A 21,430-nucleotide genomic window follows, 5' to 3' on the forward strand; every position below is an offset into this window, starting at 1 on the left:
GATTATAGCTTCTGAAATCCCATCGTTGTACATCCCTCAAAAATCCTTTGAATTCATTAGACAATGAGGTCTCTGGTTCACAAAGGAAGATTGCTATATTAAAGATAATTTGCTAATGACTTCTCATATAAATACATTCAAGAGGCAGGAAAAGAATAAGAAAATAAGATATATATATATATATATATATATATATATATATATATATATATATATTTACCAGCTACTTAGTAGTTTATTGGAAATAAGGCTTCATGAGGATTACCATCTTTTCCACAAGTCGCCTAGCTCGGATGAATTAATCAGAGATTATAGACCTAACACCAGTCTACACATATAGATGAACTGTATGTTCATCCCCGTGAACATACAGGCTGCTGACATACTCCCAATGACTCCTTATTATGTGTCAAAGAGAGATATGAATGTCTGGTTATGTCTCCAAATATGACAAATTCTGGAATATATAGAAGGAAATTCGTTAGGGTTAACTATGTCAAAACAGCCACTCAAAAACGTCTGTCTAGGCATACAAAGGTTATGAAATCAACAACAACAACAACAACAACAACAACAACAACAAAATAGTAGCTAGTTTACTAAGAAATTGAATAAGATTCTGGACCTTGAACATTTACATGAATCTAAAGTTTCCAAAATGATCAAGTGCAATCTTCTGCCAGAAAAGATAAAAGTGTAACTAAAAATTCTGGGTAGGCAACAATGACGAAGCTACAGGTGACATCATTATCATAGTTTTTTAATATTGCCAAAAATGATTAAATCATGAACAAATGAATTTTGACTCCTAAGATGGTGCAAACATTTAATTTCATCAATTCTTGACAGTTTCATAAGCACTAATGGCTAGTGAGGTCAATAATAAGTTAATCACGACAGATGCTCCATCAATGAATGGCCATAACAAATGTGAATACCTCCTAACTACTATGGCACAACTAACATAAAGCTGTCGATCTTTAAAGTGAAAAATCGCCAAGTCAAATAGTCAAGCTGCATGCGTTACCAGTTCAGTGTTAGAAATGGCTTTTAACCCAATGGAGCTGTTCATTTGAGAGCACTTCCTGGAACACTTTATCTCCAATGGGAAAAAAAAAATTGTTTTCTTTAATGAATATTTCTTTTCCATTACAATTGGAAAAGTCTAAAGAAATTTGCAAGCGGAGAAATTTCAAATTGCATATTAGGAAAAAGAATATATTTTATCTTTGCTTTATTCTGACAAGTAATATTTTTTACATTATAAAATAATGTGTAAGAAGCCAGTTTTCTATTGTAATATAAAATTAGCACTATGTAGAAAATTCAGAGAACAGGGAAGTAAACGATAATAACTTCACCACTTGTAGATAATGGAAGCATTTTATTTTGCTAGGGAAAAGTGAACCTATTTTGTGATTTTATCTTGAGATGGCGAAAAGTCTAGATGTGTTGCCTTTTCCCATTCATGGCTTCTTCCCCTCACAATTCATTATCATGCTATTTCTTAGAAATATTGACCTTTATAAAATGGACTATTTTATGAGATACCGCATATCCACAATTCACTCCCTGCCCCTGCCCAGAAGAGTCACATGGTTTGAAAGGGGAGAGTGATCAAAGCTGAGACTCAGAGAAGAGTGAATTTGGTACCCTTTCTCTGGTAAGCCCATGTTTTCTTACGTGTTCCAGGTTAAAAAGAGAGCGTGACTTCCAAATAACCAAACATATCCTCCATTTTGTTTTGTTCTGAAAGGTGAGGGACATAGTCAAAGTCATAAAGATAGTTCGAGCCACTACTGGGGACATTTGCCTTGCTGGTAATAACACACTAGATAAACCAAAGCAACTTTTCCGCTGAGGAAACAAACATACAAGAAAAATTTTGTCAAAATATTTATATAATAGACAAATATGCACAGATGAATACATATGATCGCGGAGATAATCTGGATGCGGACAAATTACTGAGTGAAGAGGCACGACTCAAGAAGGTCCGTTCCTTAGCTAGAAGGGCTGAAGCAGAAGGGAAGGCAGAGAACAGGAGTTAGTTTGATGGTCTCATGGGGCTCAAAGAATAACAATTGGAGTACAGTCCTATGTACAAGGAATCTGGGTGAACGCTTCTCATTCTGCACTGTGATCTTAAAGAATTATACCGAGAAGAAACGTTACCAGAAGTAAATATGTTGCCATAGGGACTGAATTTTGAATTATTTTAAATCCCAAAATACAATTTATTGAGTCAGCCTCACACTTCCAGTATCATGGCACCAGGCAGAAGCAAATGAATATATTCTGTGTTTAAAAAAAAAAAACAAAAAAACACCTTAGACTTCGTACTAGTTCCATAAACGATGTTGTAAAGACAATGCCTTGTGCACAAACAAAAATAATCAAACACATATGGACACAAGATTACATTAATAGAACAAGCATAAGCAATAGAAAATAAAAACAGACCCATGGAAAGACCCAATATTGAAGTTATACACAAGTATTAATTAATCATAGTGCTAAATCTTGTGGGCAAGGTGATGACATTGGCACAAGACTAGATTCATCTAATCCTTTCCCCAGACTAATAAATGAAGCGGGGTAGCAAAAAAGAAACAAACAAAAATCCATGTAACATCTTCAACAAAATTATGTGACAATATTTTTCTTTTTTTTTAATTTTTTAATGTTATTATTTATTTTTGAGACAGAGACAGGGCATGAGACAGGGGAGGGGCAGAGAGAGAGGGAGACACAGAATCCGAAGCAGGCTCCAGACTCTGAGCTGTCAGCACAGAGCCTGATGTGGGGCTTGAACTCACGGACTGTGAGATCATGACCTGAGCCGAAGTCAGACGTTTAACTGACTGAGCCACCCAGGTGCCCCAACAAGATGTTTCTAAAGATGCCAGGTTATGAGGTAAAGGGGCAAAACAATATAAAATAATTACATATTATTCTCTACCTCCAAAAGGAAAGTCCCACACTTTAATTGAAGTACTCGACAGATAGATCTGTGATAACAGTTGAACCTGAGGCAAGCTTTCAAGTTTTCTTTTTTAAATGTAATTTTGTTGTTTTATTTTGGTTTTTTTTTGTTAGGAATATAATTTATTGTCCAATTGGTTTACATACAACACTCCGTACTCATTCCAACAAGTGCCCTCCTCAATGCCCACCACCCATTTCCCCCTCTCCTCTACCCCCCAAGTTTTCAAGTTTTCAATATTAGGTCATATAGCCTGGCAGGCAAGCAAAGGCTGAGTAGGAGGAAGCGCTTGAGGCCTTAAGGCTCTCAAAACTATTCTGAGAAATGTGAGGTTTGACACTGAGCGGAAATTTCTGTGCATAGAAGAGAAATCCACAGACCAGGAGTCCTAAGATTAAAGGAGAGATATTTGGTTAGTGGTGGAGGAGAGAAGAAGAAGGGACATATCTCTGAAAATATTGGAGAGATGATCATATTGAGACATCATGGTCTTGAGAAATGCAAGGTAATGAAAGAATGCTCTTAGGAAGATCATTCAATGTCTCAAAGAGACATCTGCACCGCCATGTTAATTGCAACATTATTCACAATGGGCCAGAGATGGAAACATCCTAACTGTCGTTCAACAAATGAATGAATAAAGATACATATTTTGACGTATATTTAAATTTAAATACAATAATACCTTGGATTGCAAGTAACTTGTTCTGCAAGTGTTCCGCAAGATGAGCAAACATTGCTCTCAACATTTAACTTGATAAACGAATGATGTCTTGCAATATGAGTAGTACATGATGCTGAATGTCACATGATCACAGCTGAGCCAGTGGTTTCTCTCTCTCTCTCTCTCTCTCTCTCTCTCGCTGCGGGATTGTGGGTGATTGTCTCCCCTGCTCGGATGCTCAGTCTCAGGCCGTAGTGACTGGCAGAAGTGAGTGATTTTTCAGAACGTTGGAAGGTGCCCACAACTGGCACTAGGGTATTTTTGTCGCTTCAAAGTACCTATGGACAGTTCTTTGTGTTTCCATACAAGAGTAAGTTTAGGAATGCTTTACATCATTCTAGGTCATTGGATAGGTTCCTTGTTAAAGTTGCACAAAAAGAGAAAGATTCCATTGAGCCAATAGATAGCAGTAATTCCATTAGTGATAGTAAACGTTGTCCTACCCAATAACCCTCTGGTCTCCCCAACACCAGCCACGAAGGTTTTCAAAGGAATGTGCAGGTTCATTTGTTTATTTTTCTTTATAGTTTGTATTCTCTTTATGTTTTGTATTATATTACAATATTGTAATCATTTTAATATGCACATTTTTGGGTTGTGGAAGGAATCAGCTGAGTTTCTGTTATTTCTTAATTTTTTTTTTCAACGTTTATTTATTTTTGCGACAGAGAGAGACAGAGCATGAACGGGGGAGGGGCAGAGAGAGAGGGAGACACAGAATTGGAAACAGGCGCCAGGCTCTGAGCCATCAGCCCAGAGCCTGACGCGGGGCTCGAACTTCCGGACCGCGAGATCGTGACCTGGCTGAAGTCGGACGCTTAACCGACTGCGCCACCCAGGCGCCCCTCTGTTATTTCTTATGGGGAAATTTGCTTTGATATATAAGTGCTTTGGATTACAAACATGTTCACAAACCAAGGTTTTCTGTAATGGGGTAGTTTTCATAATCTTTTATTAGTTTTTATTTTTTGAATGTTTATTTTGAGAGAGAGAGAGAGAGAGAGCATGAGTAGGGAGAGGTAGAAAGAGGAGACAGAATCTGAAGCGGGCTCCGGGCTCTGAGCTGTCAGCACAGAGCCTGACACGGGACTTGAACTCACAAACTGTGAGATCATGACCTGAGCCAAAGTCGGACGCTTAACAGACTGACCCACCCGGGTGCCCCAATAATCTTTTGTTAAACTCAGAGTTTTTAACAACTGCAGGATCTGTAAATGATATCCTGCATTTTGCCCTCAATTATAGTCATTTGTGGTTTCTCTCTCTCTCTGATTAGCACATATTTATACGTTATTAATATATATTAACTATTATACTATTTATATATTTATACTATTTATAAATATATTTATACTATTGATAAAAAATACATTATATTTCAAATTACATTATAGATTTGTATCAATATAAAATATACACTTCTATTATTACATTACATTTACACATGCAAGGTACTTATATACCTAAGTGTGTATATTTCATCGGTATGTTGTAATTGACTATTATTATAAAAAAAGAAGAAAAGAAGGAAACTCTGACCGTGGAAACACCACGAATTCATCTTGAGGGTATTGAGTTAAAAGAAATGAGTCAGGCAGAGAAAGACAAATGCTGTATGATCATGTGAAATCTAAAAAAAGAGAGAGAGAGAGAAAAGAAAAGGGAAAAAAAAGCTAATTTCATAGAGACAGAGACTAGTAATGGTGGTTGCCAGGGGCTGGGGGAGGGAAACAAGGGGTGATGTAGTCAGAGTACAAACATTCAGCTCTAAGAGCGAGTTCTGAGTATGCGACGTGCAGCATGGTGACTATAGTTAATAAGTGGTATTGCAGACTTGAAAGTCCCTGAGTGGGGATGGTAAGCAGTCTCACCACACACACACGCACACAAATGTTAATGGTCATGTGATGGATATGTTAATTATCTTGTTCTTGGCAGTCGTTTCACAATGCACGTGTATTTCACGGCATCGTGTGGCACACTTTAAATATATACAGTTACATTTTTCAATTGTTTCTCAATAAGGTCGGGGAAAAAATGGAGCCCTGAGGCAGTGTGTCTAACAAAGTTTCAAGCTCATCTCATTCTCTCTAAGGAATTTCATTCTAATAATATATAAAAATTCAAAACGATGCGTCGTATGGAACGCTACAAGAATGAAAGGATGTATTCTGTATTGGTAAAATTGATCCAAAACAGCTAGAATTGAGACATTTCTAATAAAACTATTGAAACTTCAAGAGAAGGAAAAAATCGTCCCAGCCTGCAAGCAGAAAGCCAATATTTCTTGTAATTGAAAGAACTCGGTTTCTACAATAGTACTTTATGCCAGAAGCCAGTAGATTTCTATGGTTAAGATATTCAAAGAAAGGAAAATGTAAACCAAGGATTTAATATCCAACCAAATTGCCTTTAAAAAATAAGGGAAACAGAAGTACGGACATGTTGAGAAGTTGGGAAGTACTTACTTTAAATGTCCTATTTAAGGGATCGATTAGAGGATGTGCTTCAGAAAACCCGTGGACGGTTAGGGAAGTGTCCACGGAAATATTTGGTGAGCCTTGTATATAATTAAATGCAGAACGTAGATAAAAAGATGAGGATAATAGCGACCCAATGGCATCACTGCTGAGTGATCTAACAATATAAATACAGGACAGGAAATTAAGGCAGCAGCAGACCACATGGGAAGCAGAAAAAGCTCTGTTGATAATAATGACTAATTATTCAAATTTACCCGGTTGGAGATAGCAGAAGTACATGATGCTGGAGAGCTTTAATAACGGTCTTAGTACAGAACAAAAGAAAGTACCCAACCAAGGCTGATATGAGAGAGATAAGTTGTGCTTGCTTGGGGTAAGAAACATTAAAGACAATATTGAGAAATTCGGAAGAAAATTAGAATCTAAACAATGACCTAAATAGAAACCATGGAACTAAAGATTTAAGTAATTGAAATTAAAAACAACGAGGCGCCTGGTTGAGCGTCCGACTTTGGCTCAGGTCATGAACTCTCCTCTGTGAGTTTGAGCCCCGCATTGGGCTCTGTGCTGACAGCTCGGAGCCCGGAGGCTGCTTCGGATGCTGTGTCTCCTCTCTGCCCCTCTCCCACTCACACTCTGTCTCTCTCTCTCAGAAATAAATAATAAAAGACATTTAAAAAATAAAAAAAAATACTGTGGATGGTAAGAAATATAGAAGCTTTGGGGAGGAGGAACAAAATGAATGTATTTAGAGTCTCCAAAGGGGAGAGGTATGAAATTGGGGAAGGTGCAATCTTTGTAAAATTATGCTGAGGATTTTCTGAAGCTAATGGAAGATCCTGAGTCACAGTTTCCAGAAGGCCAGTCCAACAACCCTAAGCAAGATCAACAAAAGTAAATCCACACCGAGGACTGGTGAAAAGTAAAGAGGAGAACGAGACAGACAGAGATAGAGTGACAGAGACAGAGAAAGACAAAGAGACAGAAGAGACAGAGAGAAAGAAAGAGACAGACAAAGACAATCAGAGAGAGCAAAGACAAATGGCCTCTAAGGGGACAGAAATGAGACTGACATCTCCAGGGAGATGGGAAAAGGGAAGACAATGGAAGTAGAAAAATACAGTTGCCCACCTAGAATCCAAGCCCATCACAGATACTTCTGGAGTGAGGATGAAAGAAGGTTCAGACACACAAACTATGAGAAAATTGTGACCTTCAGATTCGTCCTAAAGGAAACGAGAATGGGTGCTCCTGCTGAATTGAGACAATCTGGGTGCAAAGCTCTAGAAGTGGAAATGAACAGAAAGCAATCACGTACATAATCATCTGTGGTCTTACTGGCCTTAAACTTGGATCCCTAACCTTTGGTTGCCATGCTCGCCCCAGGGTTTTTCTTGGCACCCTGTCCCCAAATACTCAAAAACATACCAGCCTGCCTTCACGTTCCTTCCGCGAGAAAATCCTCACTTTTTTTTGCTCTGAGTCATGAGAATTGTTACAACTCGTGTCTATACAACACATGGTGATATGCTATTAATATATTCAGCATAGTCAATGAAGTGATTGTATTTTTCTGTACTTAAGTTATTCCTCTCCACAGCTGCTACCATGAGGTCAGTTACGGCTGATTTTCCTATTTTACAGGGGATTGCAATGATGCACCAAATTGTTTGAGGATTTTCCAAGACTACCTGTGGGCTTCAGAACTACTTAGAGTGCTTTGTTTCACAAGAGCCTATGTAAATGCATATTTTTTCCCCAGTTGCCGTGATGGAGAACTCTGCATGCTTGTCCTAGTCCTTGATATCTAAGGTATGTATATATCCATGGATTATATACTCCTCCTTCACGATGACGAATGTCTCATTTTGAAACTAACGTCCACTGAGAGTTGCCTGAGTAGCATATAGTCTATGCAATCTTAATTCCTGCCTCTCTTCTGGATCTTATTCAAAACTCAAGAAAAAGAAACACTTACCTGGAATCTTTTGAAGGTGTTTGTTTTTTGTTGTTGTTGTTCTTGTTCCTTGATGTGCTAGCCTTACTGAATTGGGGTTTGGCATTATGCCCTCAACTTCCATAGAGGAACACCTAAGAATCACGCATGCACATAATTTGCCTCTTTTAGGAGGACTCAAGTGAGTAACTTCCTTTCGAACCTCTGTGTTCCTTTCCCGAGAAAATGGTTTGTTCTTCTCCTGAGGACACATTTTATTCGTTCTTCTCTCTATAGCAGTTATTTAGGACTTTATGGTATTCTTCACCTTATTATTTTTTAACATGGATTTCGCTCTATTTTTTAGCCTCATAGTACACTTTAGGCATTTCTGTAAGTTACGCTGTATCTTTTATTTTTTTCAAAATTTGACTTCCAGATAAACATCTATAATACATCTGCACCCTCATTATACGGTTGGAATTAATAAGTCACAGAGAGATTACGGAACACATCCTACAATCCTGGTGGAATGACTTAGATTCTTAAAAAAAAAATAGCCTCTGATTCTACTTCTGCCTAAGAATCTGGAAAGAGAGTCGCTACCATAATAGCAATGACAAAATGCTGGAAAACCCACAAAATTATAGCATATTCGGAAGCCAGCAGAGAGCTGAGGTTACAGGGCAATGAAAGAGCCTGGAATCCAATACAGGATGGGTCCCCACGTGGAAGGCAGGATGTGCAGATTGGAAAACATGAGGCAAAACACCAGGGTGAGGAGGGGCCACCATATATATGGGTGAAAATAAATCAATTTGAATGAGTTGCTAAAGACTGTTTGCTAGCACAGCAAGAAAGAGACTCTGCAAAACTGAGATGCAGGAAAATTCATGTCATTCACAGCCTCTTTTCCATGGGCCTCTGTTGGATGTTCAGAAGGAAGACAGGGGACATACCTGAGGACCAGACAATGTCTCCTTCTGTGTGGCACACCTTCAAGGATCAGCCACCCTGCAGGAAAGGCACCCACACCCTCCCTCCTGCTCCCTTCTCTCACATACACCAGTTAAATCCTGAATCCAGAGGAGAAGCAGGAATGTTGTCATGCCTGGGACCAAGGCAAAGACCCACGGTTGATCAGGACAGTAAAGGTAAATCACTCTGCACCTAGAGAAAGAATAGGAAATGCTCTGTGGCCCAGTATCTATGCCAATACCATTCAAGATCTCTTACTAGCAAGGAGGAAGCAGGAGTTTCCCACAAAAGACCAACCAACACCAAGCATTGGGCAGAAAGAAAGGAATGAAGAAACCTCACCTTTAAGGAGCAGACATAAGCACCAACATAACCTGGTGGAGGGACCAGGACCTCCCAGCATCCCCCTGCCTTCCCCTAACAGGCTGTCAAGTAAGCATTAAAAAGCAACAGGAGGCTCTACTTTACAGCCTGGCATGCCTCGTGTTTGGAGATAATCACTCTCATCTTCATAAGAAAACGCTCAACAAGCTGAAAAGCAACTCTCCTTGGACCCCTCGGAGAATTGATTATCTACTAGAAACTCTGGAAATAAAAATGCATTACCATAGGTGAAGATTTTTTTTTTCTTCCATGAGAGTATCAGTAGACTCAAAATAGCTGGGAAAAAGTCAGTGAACTTGAAAATAGGACAACAGAAATGATCAAAATGGACACACACAGAATAATGAGGTTTTTTTTTTTTTAATTTTTTTTTCAACGTTTATTTATTTTTGGGACAGAGAGAGACAGAGCATGAACAGGGGAGGGGCAGAGAGAGAGAGGGAGACACAGAATCGGAAACAGGCTCCAGGCTCCGAGCCATCAGCCCAGAGCCCGACGCGGGGCTCGAACTCACGGACCGCGAGATCGTGACCTGGCTGAAGTCGGACGCTTAACCGACTGCGCCACCCAGGCACCCCTGTTTTTGTTTTTAAAGAAGCATTCATGAGCTGTGGCCAATACAAAATGGTCTGCCATATTTGGGTGACCAGAGGTAAGAGAGAAGGTCACAGAAGAAAGGGGACATTGGTTGAGGCGCTTCAAGAAAATAGTGAAAAATATCAAATCAGAGGTCCAAGGACTTCAGAGAAACCCAAGGGAAATACATTTTAAAAAACATTAAAAGCCTATGGACACCACATTCGAGGAGCTTCAAAACAAAGATGAAGTGTTTAAAGGCAGCTAGAGAAAGAAGACAAATACACAGAGAAACGGGGATTAGCATTACAGTAGTATTCTTCTAATCAGAAACCACGCAAAACCAACGTCTATAGGGCAGCACTGTTGCGTCACTGAAATCAAAATCTGAAGTCCCAGAATTATCTTTTAATTAGATCATGAGGTAGAAATAATAAGGTAGAAGTAGAATAATTTTTAAAATAACTGAGACTATTCATTCTCTGGAGATCTGATCTAAAAGAAATAATGAAGGGATGTCTTCAGTCGGTGGATGTGACGCCAGGCGTAAACTTAAATCTACACGAAGAAGTGGATAAGTTAGGAAAAGGTGAACAGAAATCTAACTTGAACTTGCGTATTTCTCGTTTTTTATTATTTAAGAGAATTAAAAGTGAGTAAAGAAACAGCAATGTTCGGAGTCATTTACAAAATACCATTTAATGTATGGCAACCCTAACCCAGTTTAGGGAGAGCAGGAGGAAGCACACTACTCTGGAGTTCTTGCCCTGAACAGAAAGCAGTATAATGACTTACAGGGGGATGGTGATACATTAAAGATTTATGCTGTAAACCCTAAAGCAACACGAAAAGCATTAGAAAAAAGCTATACCTCCTAAGTCTTCATGGAGACAAAAAATGGGATCATAAGAATAAATATTCAATTGACCTAAAAGCAGGCAGAAAAGCAAAAGAGACAAAAACAAAATCGATAGAAACAAAATAAAATTAAAAAAAAAAAAAACGCGCTTGCAAGATGGTAGGTTTAAATGTGACCATAGTAATACCTTTAGTATAAATGGGGTAAATATACCAGTGAAAAGACCATTTTTTCTATGGAGTTAACAATCAAGATTGAACTATAAATGACAATAAAGATTCCTTATGTTTGTTGATACGAATGTTAAAAGTTTGAAGGCACACCAGGAAAAAAAAGGCACAGTATGCTAGCATTAACCAAAAGAGCCCTGGGGTGGCTGGACTTCAGAACAAGGAATGTGCCGGGGACGACAAGGGAGGACTACACCTTGCGATGAAGGGACTTATTGGTCAAGAAAACCCACCGATCCCAAGCGAGTGTCATGGAACAGCAGAGCTTCAAAATGCATAAGGCAAAAAGATAAAGTCCACAAGTAACGTTGGAGATTTCAAAAATCTGTCAGGAATCAGTGGAGCCGGCTGACAGCTAATTCTTAAGAATGGAAAAAACATGAATCACAGAATGAATCAACACTTTTGCTCAACAGCAGCGCTTTCTTTTCCTGGAGTCACGAAAAGAGTGACGCACAAGAGACACTCTCTTTTCGTGGAGTATTGACCAGTATAGATCTCAGCTTAAGAAATGAAAACTTTAGGGGTTCCCGGGTGGCTCAGTTGGTGAAGCATCCGACTTCGGCTCAGGTCATGAACTCTAGGTCTGTGAGTTCGAGCCCCGCGTCGGTCTCTGTGTTGACAGCTCCGAGCCTGGAGCCTGTTTCCGATTCTGTGTCTCCCTCTCTCTGACCCTCCCCCGTTCATGCTCTGTCTCTCTCTGTCTCAAAAATAAATAAACGGTAAAAAAAAAAAATTAAAAAAAAGAAATGAAAACTTTATGAGTTTTAAAGTTTTGTATCTACATAAAGCATACTCTTCCGACCACGGTGAAATTCACGCAGAAATCAGTATAAATGGAAAAGATGCAAATATTTGGAAATAGAGCACCCATTTCACAACTCATTTATCCACACAAAAAAGTACACAAATATTAATAGTAAACTTACTCATAACTGGTAAACATTAAGAAAAATGCCCACAGACATGATTGGACAAAGGAACTGGTACATCTTCTGTACAATGGAATACTATTCAGCAATAAAAATAATTGTCCACTGATATGTGTGGCAGTATGGATGGATCTTAACCTATTAAGATAAAAGGAGACGGGGCGCCTGGGTGGCTCAGTCGGTTAAGCGTCCGACTTCAGCTCAGGTCACGATCTCGCGGTCCGTGAGTTCGAGCCCCGCGTCGGGCTCTGGGCTGATGGCTCAGAGCCTGGAGCCTGTTTCCGATTCTGTGTCTCCCTCTCTCTCTGCCCCTCCCCCGTTCATGCTCTGTCTCTCTCTGTCTCAAAAATAAATAAATGTTAAAAAAATAAAAATAAAAAAAAGATAAAAGGAGAGAAGGCACACTCAAAAAGCTACATACTGAATAATTCCATTTGTATTCCAATTTGGAAAAGACGGTACAATAGAGTCAGAAAGCAGACCTTGGAAGAGGGGACTGTTTGCAAAAGAGAATGCAGGGATATTCCAGCATCATGTGAAATGTACAGCTTGATTACTGTGGTACTTCGTCACCACATGCATTTACCAACATTCGTAGTTTTGTGCATTAAAAAGGTCGAATTCATGCGAAGGGGGAAATATGTAAAGGATAAACATATGCAAATTATACCTTAACAAACCTAGGGTAAATAAAAATGAAGTCTCTTTCAGTCTTCCATGGAATAGACCAAGTCTTATTATACCCCAGAAACAAAACAACTTTTGTAGGAAATGGCAGATGAGAAGGTTAGTTCTGCCAGTCATTAAAGTGTATTATTATTATTCGTTAGATACAGAAAGGTTACCAGCCTTCTCTGTTATGGATGTAAATACTATTTTTAGTATCATCTTAAGGTACAATGTTGTTTTTGGATAAAAGCAGTTCTATTCTAAGGAAACTCTTAATGTTTCTTTGCAATTGATAGAATTTACTGAGAAAGAGAACTTTATTTTTTTTTTATGCTTATTTATTTATTTTGAGAGAGAGTGTATGTGTGTGTGGGGGGGGGCGATAGAGAGGGAGACTGAGAATCCCAAGAAGGCTCCCCACTGACAACGTAGAGCGCAGGAGGGGGGCTCAATCTCCTTAACCTTGAGATCATGACCTGAGCCGAAATCAAAAGCTGGATGCTCAACTGACTGAGCCAACCAGGCACCCCGAGAAAGATAAGTTCAAACTTGACTTTTCTTTTTTTCTTGTTGGAAGATTTAAATATTTTGCAGCAAAAAAAATATCTCCAAAACACTAGAAGTAGGTGTCATTGTTTTCAAAGATACTCAAATTTTTCAATTTTCAATTCACAATACCTTTCAGACCCTTCCCCAGAGGCTGCAATCAATAGTCAATACTCTAGCATTTCATATGGCAAATATTTTCTGTTACCATGGTGTACCTTTTAGAAGAAAGTACACCATAATATATGTCTTAAAATCCAAAGGATCTTCTAAAGCACATTTGGTTTTATTTGATGTCTCTTATCTTACTATTTTGAAAGAGAGCAAAATTATACAAACTTCATAGTCAGTGACCAAACTAGCAACATACAATACCTCACTTCCAATTACGAACTGCTCGAAAATGTGGATATTATCAATGCAATGTGATTTTTAATTCATTGACGGGTCTTTTTTCCTAGCTAATTTTTTCATTAAACATATTAGAGGTTTCACCTCACTTCTAGTAATATATTATTATAAGTGCATCCAGGTTCAAGCAAGAGGGGATCTTCCTTCTAAACGTGTGTGCTTAATGTCATGTAGAATCAAGAGCAGGAATCTTAGAGGTTCACAGGAAATGGTGTAGAGCCCCAAAGGAACATTATGTTTTAATGAAGTTAGTAATGGCCTAATAATTCTTAGGACATTGCTATATGAATGCAGAGTTCCTCCATATCTCTTTAGACGACTTGTCTACTAAGGCATAGTTATTCCCGACAAGAATAATGTCTACTTTCAATGATCTCATTAAACATTGACAAAACAAGCCTAACATTTTATGTTTCTAATTATGCAGTCTATATCTTAGTTCTCGTTCAAGATGAATAAATAGCATGCATCTTAAAGAGAAATCCTTACAGGCTATTTGTTATATATTTAAACAGTAAATTGTATCGAAGTATTGCACTTTCAATTTAATGGAAATTCTTCATAGGACAATTGAGAAAATCACAGAAAAATATGTTTATTTGTACCGCACAATCAGAAATAATAACATTTTTTAATTTTCTTCCTCTGTGTGTATGGTGTTGTATAATTGTGAGTGTTTTTTTAAAATCTTAATTTGTCTTAAGTGATTTTCAAAATACCTTTTTTTTATATCTTTGCATAGTAAGAATCATATTAAAATTCATTTTCTAGGTTTTTGGGAAATGGCATTTAAACAAAAACAACACTTGAGTTGCATTTAAGTGGAAATTAGTTTTGCTATTTAACGACTATGGTAAGAAATGTCTGCATATAAAATTGTGTTAGTATTTTGAATTATTAGGATGAAATCCTTAAAGTGGAATTATCAGGTCAATCTGAAAGAATGTCTTTAAGAGTCTTGATGCACACTGTCAAATTTTATAAAATAATGTATATTTAAGTATCTCAGTTCCATCATCAATATACAGAAGCTTGTGTCATTCTGCCTTTTCATAATTTATTATTTTTATTTAAATTTCATTTTATACACCAAAGATACCTTATTTTTAATGCGCATTTCATTACACATTGAAATATCATTCTATTTTCTCAGCTGTAACTTGTTGATTCTTACCCTTTACTCAGTTTTAAGCTGTGGGCTTAATGATTCTCGCTGAATTCAAAGAGCTCTACAATTTGGGAATATTAACAAATTGTCCTCTTGACACATTGGTACATTTGTGGAAAATGCTGTTAGGTGCTATCTTTATGATTTTGTTCATTTTTTTTTTCTGGCTATAAAATAGGCCGTATTTATTGAAAAAAAAAATTAAGCCATAAAACACACGAGGAGCTGGGGAAAATGGCGGAGTAGCAGGATCCTGAGCTCATCCCTTCCCATGTGTTCAACTAGATACCGTCCACATCCCAAGTCAACTAACCAGAGAGGGACAGCGGTCTGAAGCCTGGCGGAACAAAGCCCACACCTAAAAATAGAGAAGAAGCTGCATCTGAAAGTGTAGGAAGGTCAGAAAGGTGGAGGGAGACTGCTCATGGGAGTGGGGGAGCTGCAAATGTGGGAAAGGCAGAGAAACCAGTCCTCACCCCAGGGACCTTACCCAGGGAAGACTACTCCCCATAGCATCTGGCTTGAAAAACCAGAGGGTTTGTGAAACCAGTGGTACCTGGAACCTAGAGCTTTAAAAGCCAGCTGACTTAGCACGAGGTGAGCTGGGAGGGTCAGTGATCGCTGGGTCATCGCCCTTAAGAGAGACAGCAAGGGGCGCCTGGGTGGCTCAGTCGGTTGGGTGGCCAACTTCGGCTCAGGTCACCATCTCGCGGTCCGTGAGTTCGAGCCCCGCCTCGGGCACTGTGCTGACCGCTCAGAGCCTGGAGCCTGTTTCAGATTCTATGTCTCCCTCTCTCTGATCCTCCCCCGTTCATGCTCTGTCTCTCTCTGTCTCAAAAATAAATGAATGTTAAAAAAAAATTAAAAAACAAAAGAGAGACAGCAAGCCTTCGCGGACAGGCAACGCAGAACCAGTTTACAGAACACCAGGGGCAAGCAGGAAACAGATCTGCTCAATGATTTCAGAGCATGTTGGGGGACTTCTCTGAATATGATCCAGGAGGCCCAGAGATCCCTAACTTGGTTAAAAAATTCAACCAAGGACACAGAGATGCATACTCATTAAAATGGCAAAAAGTAATGGTAAAAAAGTTACAAGCAGCAAAATAAGACAGGTACATACAAGGGAACCCCCAAATGGCTATCAGCAAATTTTAAAAAATTTTTTAAGAGTTTTATTTATTTATTGTGGTGTATGTGTGTGAGAGAGAGACAGAGAGACAGAGCACGCGTGCACCAGCAAGGAAGGGGCGGAGAGCGAGGGAGAGAGAGAATCCGAAGCAGGCTCCACATCCCGTGCAGAGCCTGACATGAGGCTCAGTCGCCTGACCGTGAGATCATGACCTGAGCTAGAATCAGGAGTAAGATGCTTAACCCACTGAGGCACCCAGACACCCCGGCTGTCAGCAAAATTTTCAGCAGGAACATTGCAAACCAGCAGGGAGTGGTATGACATATTTAAAGTGCTGAAGGGGAAAAATCTGCAGCCAAGGATAGATCCACCAAGGCCGTCATTCAGAATGGAAGGAGAGAGAGTTTCCCAGACAAGCAAACACTAGAGGAATTCATGGCCACTAAACCAGCCCTGGAAGAAATATTGAAGGGGACTCGTTGAGCGGAAAGGAAAGACCAAAAGTGTCAATTAGGAAAGGCAAAAGCAGAAAAAAATGAGTAGTTATGGAAAAAATCAGTCAAGAAAATCACAAAAAAAAGGATATAAAATACCATACCATATACCCAAAGTGTGGGGAGGAGAAGGGGAAAGAATGGACTCAAATGAAATGTACCTCTATATTTACAGCAGCATTATAGCCAAGATATGGGAGCAGCCCAAGTGTCCATCAATTGATTAATGAATAAAGAAAATGTTGTGTGTGTGTGTGTATATATATATATATATATATATATATATATATATATAATGGAATATTATTCAGCCATAGAAAGGAATGAAGTGGGGGCACCTGGGGGGCTCAGTCGGTTAAGCGTCCGACTTCAGCTCAGGTCATGATCTCATGGTCCGTGAGTTTGAGCCCCGCGTCGGGCTCTGTGCTGATGGGTTAGAGCCTGGAGTCTGCTTTGGATTCTGTGTCTCGCTCCGTCTCTGCCCCTCCACCGCTCATGCTCTCTGTCTCGAAAATAAATAAAAACATTAAAATTAAAAAAAAAAAGGAATGAAATGTTGCCATTTGCAATGACAAAATACACATAATGATATAACAGTTAACATTGCTAATATTCCAAATACATCCAAATTTAAAATACATGTACATAAATCCACTGGTATATAATATGAGAAATGCATGAATATAATTGTGTGTAATTCTCATCAAAATATTTTTATTATGTTTCCATACAATTATTTTAACAGCTGCAAAATATTCCAAAACATGAAAACCTGACATTATTTTCATCATTTGAGGGGATAGTTCAATGCAGCTATTATTTCAGATAAATGCTGAAACCTTCTTATTTTCAAATTTAAGGAAAAAAGAGCATTACTATTTTGATTCAGACTTTACAAAATTAAAACTATTTTGTAGTGAATTGGCACTCCATTTACTGACTTGAAACTCCTTAAACTCATTGCTCATACTTCTGTACATAGTTATGATTTTTATGTTGTTCCATGTATTTCTTCATATATTTATGAAAATGTATTCCATAATTTACATTGTGCGATAATTCCTTAATAATAATTAACAGTGAGGGGCACCTGGGTGGCTCAGTCGGTTAAGCATCCCGACTTCAGCTCCGGTCATGATCTCACGGTCTGTGAGTTCGAGCCCCGCATCAGGCTCTGTGCTGATAGCTCAGAGCCTGGAGACTCCTTTGGATTCTGTGTCTCCCCATCTCGCTGCCCCTTCCCCACTCATGCTCTGTCTGTCTCAAAAGTAAATAAACATTAAAAAAATTTTAAAAATAATAATTAACAGCGAACTCTTTCATTCAGCCTTTTTTTTTTTTTAATTTTTTTTCAACGTTTTTTATTTATTTTTGGGACAGAGAGAGACAGAGCATGAACGGGAGAGGGGCAGAGAGAGAGGGAGACACAGAATCGGAAACAGGCTCCAGGCTCTGAGCCATCAGCCCAGAGCCCGACGCGGGGCTCGAACTGACGGACCGCGAGATCGTGACCTGGCTGAAGTCGGACGCTTAACCGACTGCGCCACCCAGGCGCCCCTCATTCAGCCTTTTGATTGTAAAAACCATCATGTACGACTCAGTGATTTATCAAAATGTGAACAGTGCTCAGATAAAGAAATGCAACATTACCAGCACGCCTAAGAAATACACTCAGGTTTTCTCTCAAACGCTGTCTTCTCCCTCACCTAAAATGAGTCACTATCCTAATATTTATGGTAGATATTCTTTTTACATTTCTTTATCATATTAGCACATAAGTACACATATAAAATGTATTCTTGTGGCTAAAATATTGTGTAAATGGACTCAAAGTTAATGTCATTTTTTTGCCTCTCTTTTCTGGCCAGAAATTCATTTGGGATCCACTTATGCCTTTCTCTACAGCTGTCATTTGAATATTTGCTATAATTTATTTGTTCATGCTCTTACATGTGTATAATTTGTATTATTTCCCTTTTGTGTGACACTATAAATAATGCTGTTCAGAATGTTCCTGCACATATTCCTGGGAACAAGAGTGTGCTTTTCTCTTGGGCATGTAGCTAAGAGAAGAAATTCGTGGTCATCATTTTCAGATTAAATGAATGCTATCAAACTTATTCTAACATGGCATTACCAGTATTACCCACGTATATTCACACTGGCAGTGAATGAGAATTCCTATGGACCCCCATTTTGACAAATGTGTTTTTTTTAATGTTTATTTATTTTTGAGAGAGAGACAGACAAACAGACTCTGAGCTGGGGAGGGGCAGAGAGAGAGGGAGGCACAGAATCCGAAGCAGGCTCCGGGCTCTGAGCTGTCAGCACAGAGCATGACGCGGGGCTGGAACTCACAAACGGTGAGATCACCACTTGAGCTGAAGTCAGATGCTTGACTGACTGAGCCACCCAGGCGCCCCTTGACAAATGTTTTAAAAATTGTGGTCCCATAGGTGACTGTACAGTGATGCCCCTTCGCTGTTTTCATTTCATTTCTCTGATTGGAAATCTAGTTGGGCATATTTTCCAGTCATTAATACCACTGGATGTCCTAATTAGGGAAACAGTGGTTCAGGTGTGTTGTTCACCATTCCATTTGGTTCTTTGACTTTACTTCCTAGCTTTTAGAAGTTCTCGGTCAATATTCTTACTGTGAGCCTGATGTCCGCTATATGAGTTGCGTCTTGTAGAACATTTTGAGTTTGCATTTTATCACCTGGGTGATGTCTGCAAGATGGAAAAATCCTATCTCCTCCCTTATTCCATTTATTTGCATTCTCGCTTCCCCCCCCCACCGATGAATCTATATCTATGTCAATTTTATTGATCTTTCCAAGGAACTAGTTTTGGTTTCAATGATTTTTCTCTTTTTAAGCTTTTTCTGTCATTGATTTCTGCATGTATTTCTTCAGGTGTGTGTGTGTGTGTGTGTGTGTGTGTGTGTGTGTGTGTGTGTCTGTTTTATTTTCTTTATATTTTCTAGTTTCCCCACGTACATCCTTAAGTAATGGAGCGGACACCTTTCCTTCTCCGATACCAGAATTTAATGCTATCATTTTTGCTCTAAGCCATACTTGAAGTGCATCTCATAGATGTTAATAAGTTTTACCTTACTTTTTAAATTTAAAAATGTTAGAATATTCTCTGTGATTTCTTATTTTACCCATACGTTATTCAGAGGAGTGCTATTTCAACTCCTAGTATGTGGAGGGTTGTCCAGCTCCCTTTGTGAGTCTTTTCACTCTGTGCTTATTTTCCTTGGGGTTCAAGAACATACAGTGCATGATTTCACTCCTTTTATATTTATGGGTGGTTGTTTTCTGGCTAGCATGCCTTCTACCACCATATATGTTCCATATGCACTTGAGAAGATATCTATTCTAGGGGCACCTGGGTGGTTCTGTCGGTTGAGGGTCCCGCTTCAGCTCAGGTCATGATCTCACAGCTTGTGAGTTCGAACCCCGCGTCGGGCTCTGGGCTGACAGCTCGGAGCCTGGAGCCTCTTTCAGATTCTGTGTCTCCCTGTCTCTCTACCCCACCCCTGCTTGTGCTCTGTCTCTTTCTGTCTCTCAAAAATGAATAAACGTTAAAAACAATTTTATAGGAAAGAAAAGATATTCATTCTATTATTCTTGGACAGATCATTACATAAATGTTAATCAGGAGAGTGTCATTCAGATTTTTGGTATCCTAAAGTCTTGTCTCTTTCTTAGTTCTGTTAGTGTGAGGAAGTTTGAAATAACCAGTTATAATTGTAAATATGTCTATATTCCCTATCAGTTACACTCATTTCGATTCATGCATTAAAAAAAAAAATTAATGTTTATTTATTTTTGACACAGAGAGAGACAGAGAATGAACAGGGAAGGGGCAGAGAGAGAGGAAGACAGAATCTGAAACAGGCTCCAGGCTCTGAGCCATCAGCACAGAGCCTGACGCGGGGCTTGAACTCACAAACCGCGAGATCATGACCTGAGCCGAAGTCAGACGCTTAACCGACTGAGCCACCCAGGCGCCCCTCGATTCATGCATTTTTATAGTTCTTCTGTTAAGTATATGCACAATTAGTACCATTATTTTTTGATGAATTAACACTTTTATGATTATATAATGTCACTTTTTATCTCTGGAAATATCCCTTGTTTTGTAGTCTAACTCATGTGCTAAGAATGCCACCACTCGTGCTTTGTTTTGATAAGTTTTGCATAATGTATCTCTTTTGCATTCAAATTGTAATAGTTGTGCAAACATTTGTAAATAGAACTGAGTTTACACCTATCATCATTCACGTGTTTTTATGTGTCTCATCAGCTGTTTATTCCTACTTTGTCTTTTGTTCACCTTCCTTCGAGTTGAGAGGTAGTAAATGACTCCATTTAATCTCATCTCAACTTTGACTTATAAATGGTACCTATTTGGTTTTTGTTTAAGTTCATTTATTTATTTTGAGAGAGGGAGACAGCACAAGTGGGAGAAGGGCAGGGAGAGAGAGGGCGAGAGAGAATCCCAAGCAGGCTCTGCACTGTCAGCTCAGGGCCAGATGCGGGGCTAGAACTCACGAACTGCGAGATCGGGACCTGAGCCGAAATCAAGAGTTGGAGGCTCAACCAACGGAGGCACCCAGGCGCCCCTGTACCTATTTGTTCTTTATGGTGTGTGCCTATATGCTATGTGTGTAGTTTGTGTGTGTGTGTGTGTGTGCAGTGTGTATATGTATATGGCATATGTGTATATGTATGAGGTGTGTGTGTGTGTGGAGTGTGTGATGCATAAGGCATATGTGTAGAGGTACATGTGTGCGTGTGTGTGCGGTATGAACATGCTTGCATGGTGTATATGACATACGTGTATACGTACATGTGTAGTGTGTGTGTGATGTGTGTGGTGTATAAGGTATATGTGTATGTGAAGGTGTGTGG

The 21,430-nt window shown here is 39.1% G+C and overlaps 1 long non-coding RNA gene across 1 annotated transcript in view; it reads right to left on the bottom strand.

Moving 5' to 3' along the window:
* The window catches only part of LOC147583375 (uncharacterized), a 629,551-nt gene that overhangs the window by 14,768 nt on the left and 593,353 nt on the right, over positions 1-21,430 (bottom strand). The gene's annotated exons all lie outside the window — the stretch shown is intronic.

This window comes from Puma concolor, chromosome A2 (genome assembly GCF_028749965.1).
Source record: "Puma concolor isolate L17-30 chromosome A2, mPumCon1.1.hap2, whole genome shotgun sequence".
In the NCBI taxonomy this organism is placed as follows: domain Eukaryota; kingdom Metazoa; phylum Chordata; class Mammalia; order Carnivora; family Felidae; genus Puma; species Puma concolor.